A 7,242-nucleotide genomic window follows, 5' to 3' on the forward strand; every position below is an offset into this window, starting at 1 on the left:
GTGTTTGGACGTAGCTACAGCCTAAGATAAACACACACGTCCCCTGCGAATTCGATAAAATAATGGAATACCCCCGGATGAAAGCAACAATAATATTCGTACACTTGCAGATTCCTCTATGGAGGTTAAGGTACCAAACATGTGTGTTTCTTTAGGAGGCCTTTGGGGTTGCCTGCGGCGGGAGTGGTGCTGGCCTTTTTGCTCCCAAATAATTTTATAGAGACGGTGCGATAAAAAAGCCATACCTTTGTCTCTTGAAATTATTTTTAGTTGTATATTGCATTTCACACGTCAAAGAAAGGATCAGATGCCACTTTTCTATGTAACACGTATGATAAATTGTAGTTCTTTTCATATGAGCTCATAAATCGATTAACTTTATGTGAATACTTTAGATCTAAATGTCATTTCAAATTTGTAGAGGCGTACACCTATATATATAATTCTAGAAGGATACACCGTGTATTGCAGCGGAACTTTCTTGAATTGCACGTCCCTCATGTGGTCAATCACCTGTTAGCTTTTTACCTTTGCCTAATCCTCAATTTGTGAGTGAAATTGTGCCATGTTCATTTTGTCTTGCAGATGATTAATCGATTCACCATATCTGCTTTCTTAGTCTTCTGTGAGATGAATTTGATTTTTATTTTTTTATCGACCATGGATGGACCTGCAAGCAGCTGCCGATTTTTCCCATAGGGTTGCTGATTCCCTTGGCATAAACATTGCTGATACAGGATGCTCTCACTACGTTAATCAGGCTCGTTCTTCATTTACTAATTTTTTGTTGCCTCCTTGCTGGGTGGCTAGTTGATTCCCATCCTAGTTTGCCGTTCTGTGTCTAGATCCTGACTCCATGGGAGTACTAACTACAATATGATTGGAGCACTATTTGGATGTGGAGAGTTCGGACCTAAAAAATGCTTCATTATATACTTGCCGGCTTATATTAATAAGGAGAAGAGAGGGCAGACCGTCAAGGAAGGCCAAGATAATAAATGGACTATTCACAATCTAGGAATACAACAATGAGACACAACTGGCTCCCAAACACGACCGTGAAATAAAACCTCGCTTCTCACGATATTACCTGCTGAAGACACGACAACTGCTGCCAATACCAGCGCTGGGTTAGGCCAAGTCAAGGTTATGGGCCAGAAGCTAGATCGACGAGCTACTGGGCCGCGAGAGAGGACCAGAGGACTCGCAAGACCAATTTCCTGTTTCGCAGGCCTAGAGTGGAGCAAGTTGCCTGACGGTGCTCGTTATCCAAGTCTGTTTACAGTGTATTTATTTACCGTTTCGTAATTGCACCACCCGGCAGATGTGAGTCTGTATTTACGTCAAGAGAGCTGAACCTACAACTACCAGACATTCAACTCTCAGACCACCGGACTTGACGGTCACTTGGTATCAATATAATTTCAGATCCCAATTAAAACCATCTACGTCCTTTTCGCTTACAAAATGCAGTGCGGTGCTTCTTCCATCAGATTGCGAGAAATAAGAACCTTATGTTTCCCTTGACGACTTTGACATTGTGCATCCAACTCTACACCTAATGCACACCGAACCATGATGCTTGCTTTACAATTTGATAGTGCCAACTTGAAGTTGTGTATTGTTAGCCACAAGTCTAGTTCATTGAAGAAGCCAATTCACAACGGACACAGAGTCAACCAAGCCTGATACTGCAGCCCTGACATTTTGTTATTAATTATACTGTGCAATAAGCCAATAAATAATGCTCTGATAAGTTTTTTGCATCAATAGAGTTGGATGGGCGATTAGTGGAACAAGACTCAAGCGTATATTACTTATCAATTTGATTGTAGGAACTTCTATTGTATTGTCTAGGGTTGCATCACCCCGGCTGACATTTTATCATCGTGCCATAAATAATGCTCTGATAACCCTCAAACAGGTTCTTGCGGCTAGCCTCTTACATGATCAACGAGATATGGCGGAATCACTACTTGGTCAATTGTGCTAACAAGAAATTGGATTGGTGGCTCTGGTCAATTGGCTCACGCTGGTTCTTGCAGCTAGCCTCTTACATCACACACGTTTCCTGTAGTGCATGTACATAATTAGTGATCCTCAGCACCGCAGGCATCTTTAACTCCCTGCTGTAGGCAGCAGTACTTGCTCTCAATAGTGAGTAGTACAGGCACATGGCCAACGTATATATATGAGCAGTTGAGCACATGAGGGAACAACTCTTTGCAGGATGGCTCCGCATACAGCCAACCATGTCTAACCACCGGATATGGTGACAACTTGTACTAATAATTCTGTATCTGACCTACTTCCTCGGTCTCATGAAAGAGTCGTTATGGGACTCATGCTGATCAAACATTCCTAAGTTTAACTAGATATGTAGAAAGTATTAACAACATTTGTATCTCCGAATAATTTAATTATAAAAATGTTCGGAAAATGACCCCCAGCAAGGTGGAGTGAGAGTCTTCGCCTGGGCGATTAGTGGAATAAGACTCAAGCGTATATTACTCATCATATTGATTGTAGGAACTTCTGTTGTATTGTCAGGGTTGCATCTCCCCGGCTGACATTTTACTATCGTGCTATAAGTACTGATCTGATAACGCTCACCCAGGTTCTTTACAGCTGCCGCCTCTTACATGATCAACGAGATATGGCCGAATCAATACGGTCAATCGTGCTAACAGCAAATCAGATTGGTGGCCAGTCAGTTGGCTCATGCAGGTTCTTTCGGTTAGCCTCTTATATCACGCAGGTTATCTTGTTGTGTTTGGACGTAGCTACAGCCTTAGATAAACACACACGTTCCCTGCGAATTCGATAAAATAATGGAATACTCATGGATGAAAGCAACAACAATATTCGTACGCTTGCAGATTCCTCTATGGACGATGAGGTACCAAACATGTGTGTTTCTTTAGGAGGCCTTTGGGGTTTCCAGTGGCGGGAGTGATGCTGGCCTTTATGCTCCCAAATAATTTTATAGAGACGATGCGATAAAAAAGCCATACCTTTATCTCTTGAAATTATTTTTAGTTGTATATTGCATTTCACATGTCAAAGAAAGGATGAGATGCCACTTTTCTATGTAACACATATGATAAATTGTAGTTCTTTTCGTATGAGCTCATAAATCGATTAACTTTATGTGAATACTGTAGATCTAAATGTCGTTTAAAATTTGTAGAGGCGTACACCTATATATATAATTCTAGAAGGATACATCGTGTATTGCAGCGGAACTCTCTTAAATTGCACGTCCCTCATGTGGTCAATCACCTGTTAGCTTTTTACCTTTGCCTAATCGTCAATTTGTGAGTGAAATTGCGCCATGTTCATTTAGTCTTGCAGATGATTAATCGATTCACCATATCTGCTTTCTTAGTCTTCTGTGAGATGAATTTGATTTTGATTTTTTTATCCACCGTGGATGGACCTGCAAGCAGCTGCCGATTTTCCCATAGGGTTGCTGATTCCCTTGGCATAAACAGTGCTGATACAGGATGCTCTCACTACGTTAATCAGGCTCCTTCTTCATTTACTAATTTTTTGTTGCCTCCTTGCTGGGGGGCTTGTTGATTCCCATCCTAGTTTGCCGTTCTGTGTCTAGATCCTGACTCCATGGGAGTACTAACTACAATATGATCGGAGCACTATTTGGATCCGGAGAGTTCAGACCTAAAAAATGCTTCATTATATACTTGCCGGCATATATTAATAAGGAGAAGAGAGAGCAGACCGTCAAGTAAGGCCAAGATAATAAATGGACTATTCACAATCTAGGAATACAACAACGAGACACAACTGGCTCACAAACACGACCGTGAAATAAAACCTCGCTTCTCACGATATTACCTGCTGAAGACACACTACTGCTGCCAATACCAGCGCTGGATTGGGCCAAATCAAGGTTATGGGCCAGAAGCTAGATCGACGACCGACTGGGCCGCAAGAGAAGACCAGAGGACTCGCAAGACCAATTTCCTGTTTCGCTTGCCTAGAGTGGAGCAAGTTGCCTGACGGTGCTCGTTATCCTAGTCTGATTATAGTGTATTTATTTACGGTTTCGTAATTGCACCACCCGGCAAAACGTGAGTCTATATTTACATCCAGATTACACTGATGCTATCACTGTCGATTTTAGCCAAGAAACGACACTGATATTGGGTCATCACTGTCGTGATATAGTACAAGAAAAGTTTCATGACTTTCTTATATGATGTCCGTTGAAGACAAACTTTATATCAATATTGTAGAACTCGACAAGATCTACAACATTGTAGTTCAAACATTTTTTATTTAAGATCGTTGGATGTCCAAATATACACCACAAGAGTTTGTAGAGTTAATACCAAAGGAGTCCATATTCTCCAGAGTCATAAGTGAGTGTGCAGTTGTAGTTAAAAACCTCGGATAGAGAAGTGACCAAAACAAAAGTTGTAGATATTGAAAAGTTATGCAAGTTTGTAGTTTACAAGTTTCATATTTGAAGTCGTTATGATGTCACTCTATTTGATTCGCAAGATTTCATAGAAGTGAATACCAACTAAAGGCATATGTTCCATAGTCATAAGTAAATGTGCAGTGGCATTTGAGAATCTTGGATGGAGAAGCAACCAAAACAAAAGTTATACATCTCGAAAAGTTATGCAACTTTGTAGTTGACAACTTTTTTATTTGAAACCATTTATCTAACGAAAATTACGTTTGATTTCTCAAATTTAAAATTCAAATTTTTCAAACGACCTTGGATGGAGAAACACCCAAAACAAAAGTTGTACATCTCGAAAAGCTGTGCCACTTTGCAGTTGACAACTTTTAAATTTGAAATCATTTATCCAACAAAAATTACTATAGAATTTTCTCACAGTTGAAATTTAGATTCTTCAAATGACATCGGATGAATAAATGACTAGAACCAAAGTTGTAGATCTTGAAGAGTTATAAAACTTTGTAGTTGACAACTTTTTCATTTGAAATCGTTTAGGGTCCCAAATACTCATTTCAAAATCAGATGAACATAAAATGGCTAGGACGAATATCTCATTTGGACACAAGCATCTCACAGGTGGAGTGGTTAGGGGCCGAAGACGCGAAGCAAGAGGTCTGGGGTTTGAGCGCAGATGGCCGTGAAGCGCGCATTTTTCGCGTGAAAAATCGCGTGGCTTGACACTTGCGACGCGTGATTGAGTGGCTGTCCGGTGGGGTTATCTCCCCCGGTATAATCTTTTTCCCTATTTTTCAGCCCATTTTTATGATTTCCTGAAAACCACATCAGTGTCGTTTTTTTCTCGTCACAATGTTTTTCAATCTTCGACAGGCAATGGACAATCAAAGGAAGAAGATGACTGTTTGGATCTTCAATGCACTCTTATTTTTTAGAAGTCATTTCATGTTTGCCCTTTGGTAAAGCTGTTGTTTTCCTTGATATATATATATGATATATGAGGCACTCTCTTGAGTGTCTTTTTCAAAAAAAAAAGAAAAGAGAGGGAGAGAGAGAAGAGTGACACAAGTAGACACCCATTGCCTCCATGCTCTTCTCTATGTATTGTTTCCATGAATTCCTTTCAAACCAATTTCCTATGCTGCGGTTTCGTTCAAGCTAACACTTTTTGTTAAAATAAACCACTTGCAGCTCGGAGCACCATTGTCTCAACGGTGATCCCTGGACCAAGCCCTAGCATGACCCCAATGCCACCTGCCAGTTCCAGCTCGTCATGCTGGCGCCGGAGCTCATCCAGCACGAAGATCACAGAGGCGCCCGCCAAGTTGCCGTACTCGCTCAACACGTGCCTACTCGCCTCCAGCTTCCCTGGCGCCAGCGCCAGCGCCGCTTCAACGCTGTCAAGGATAGCTGTCCCACCGGGGTGCACCGCCCAGAAGAGGTCATTCGAGTTCGAACTACCACCTGATCCGAGCGTGCCGATGACGGCGTCGACCAGGCACTGTTCTACATGCTGCCGCAGCAGTGCCGGCATCTTACGGGATGGGCAGAACACGAGGCCGTCTTCGGTGAGTTTCCCCGCTGCGGCGTCCTCGCTGTTGGGCACCACAGTCTGGGAAGCGGACACCATCGCGAAGAGCGGGTGCTCAACGCCTGACATCTGGTGGCCACTAGCATGCCCACCGGTCTCGGGATGGTCCTCATGCGGCGCGCGGAAGTTGATGAGCGTGTGATGGGCAGCAGCCACCACCACGCGGGCGCCATGGTTGTTCTCAGCAATGTCCTTGGCGACACGGAGCGCGGCGGAGGCCGCAGAGCAGCCATTCATGTACATCATCGTACGTTGCACCGTTGGGCGGAGACCCAGGAGTGACGCAAGCCGGAGGTCAGCGCCCGGCATGTGCGCGCCTGAGCTAGTCGAGAAGACCAGGTGGGTGATGTCGGCAGCTGGGCGGCCCCACTCTGCAATGGCCCGCGCAGCCGTGGCTGCGGCGAGCTCTGGCACGGTGGAGGCCAGTATGCTCTGCCGGGCGTCCAGCGACGGCAGCGCGCGCCGCGCGGTCCACCAATTCTGGGTGTTTGAGCAATGTGTCCTCCATGTCGTGGAAGTAGCGTTTTTTTATTCCAGATCTTTGACCTACACATGCATGTACAACCATAAAACTCAGCCAACATTTTGACAATTTAGTTTTTATCCCAAGAGAGAAGCCACAAGGAGATCGAAGCAGGGTAACTAAAAGGAAACCAGCACCCATCAAGCTCTCACATATCCTCTCCATCTTCGCCTTGAGCTTGCTGAGGTGCTCGGATTTGGTGACGCGGAAGTACCAATCGGCATACTCTTCCTGTGGCACGCAGCTAGTTGGGTTAGCCGTGCCAATGGCGAGCACGGCTGCACCATGCGCCTGCCGACCCTTGGCGTCAACGGTGGCAATAGGCAGAGGGATTGGCGCCTGGGTTGATGAGCAGCGCATGCTGAGAGCCAATAGCAACACAGCAATTGATATGTGAAACGTAGAATGAATGCATGCACACGAAACAATATATAATCTCCAGCTAGACAACTTAAGGAATAAGAGAGTCGTAGCTAAATACTATTTAGAACCCATTTCTCAACATGCATTTTCATTCAATAAATTTTGCTCCAAATTAAACCTGTTAATGCAGCGGCCTGGAGCATCAAAATGGCGGGACGGGATCACCGTTGTGGTGTCGAGAGTCGAATATTGCCGCGGCCAAAGCTCCACTGCCTAGCCGTGTTGGGAGAGGAGGAGGTGGTGGGCATCAGAAAG

General features: G+C 44.1%; 1 pseudogene; it reads right to left on the bottom strand.

The window, feature by feature from the left end:
• Window positions 1–5,621: 5,621 nt before the first annotated feature.
• LOC136532967 (bisdemethoxycurcumin synthase-like) lies at window positions 5,622–6,924 on the bottom strand (annotated as a pseudogene).
• Between the last annotated feature and the right edge of the window lie 318 nt (window positions 6,925–7,242).

Source organism: Miscanthus floridulus, unplaced genomic scaffold, assembly GCF_019320115.1.
Source record: "Miscanthus floridulus cultivar M001 unplaced genomic scaffold, ASM1932011v1 fs_753_3_4, whole genome shotgun sequence".
Lineage (NCBI taxonomy): Eukaryota > Viridiplantae > Streptophyta > Magnoliopsida > Poales > Poaceae > Miscanthus > Miscanthus floridulus.